The sequence below is a fragment of the Aquarana catesbeiana genome, linkage group LG13, assembly GCF_042186555.1.
Source record: "Aquarana catesbeiana isolate 2022-GZ linkage group LG13, ASM4218655v1, whole genome shotgun sequence".
Lineage (NCBI taxonomy): Eukaryota > Metazoa > Chordata > Amphibia > Anura > Ranidae > Aquarana > Aquarana catesbeiana.
This window is the reverse complement of record NC_133336.1, coordinates 64,978,512-64,979,270: the sequence shown is the minus strand read 5'-3', so window position 1 is coordinate 64,979,270 and position 759 is coordinate 64,978,512. Positions and strand designations below refer to the sequence as shown.

At 53.1% G+C, this 759-nt stretch overlaps 1 pseudogene; it reads right to left on the bottom strand.

Annotated features, from left to right (window-relative positions):
• Nucleotides 1-414: 414 nt before the first annotated feature.
• Nucleotides 415-547, bottom strand: LOC141120758 (U2 spliceosomal RNA; annotated as a pseudogene).
• Between the last annotated feature and the right edge of the window lie 212 nt (nt 548-759).

The following is a 759-nucleotide window of genomic DNA, read 5'->3' as shown; positions in this document are numbered from 1 at the left end:
AAATCAAAGTGACTGCCACTCACAGTGATTTTATGGCACCGCTGGACTGCCACTCCAGGGGCACATACTCCATAGGCTTTCAAGACCAACCCTGGCCACCAGCCCAGACCACAGCAGCCCCCACCCCAGGCAGGAAGGCATGGAGTTCTGGAAGCTTGGTGAGAGCCCTTTACCATCAGGCCTCACCGTCGTTCCTTCCCTCCTACCTAATTACATTTGGGAAATACTGGCCGCCCCCCCGGTGGGAGAAAGGGGAGCCAGTGTTCTCTCCCGAATAACTGTCCGGAACTAGAGCTGCCCCAATTCAGGCCAGGAGGCCAGGGTCCCGTCCCTCTGGATCAGAACCCGTGGTTCTCCATCCCATTCAGAAGGCTTCCCTTTCGGCTACAAACCGCTCCAGGTCACCTTTACTCCAGCAGGTTTTGCATAGCAACCGCCATCCCATCTCCATCTCGCCATGGATCAGGGACGGAAGCAAGTGCCACCTCCTGGAAACTGATAAGAACAGATACTACACTTGATCTTAGCCAAAATGCCGAGAAGCGATCTAAACTAAGAAGTCATCTATGGCTAAATTAGCCTCTGTTCCAGCATTGGCTGTGTTGCGTGCAGTTCCACACGGTTGCCTGTAGGTGTCGTTGTCACTGTAGGTCAGTGTTGGAAAAGCAACAAGCTGAAGTATATTGAGTGCTCTTCTTTCCCAGAGGTAACTTGGCGGAGGTGGTCCACTGCTATGCATTCTGGGAGAGAGTACTTAAG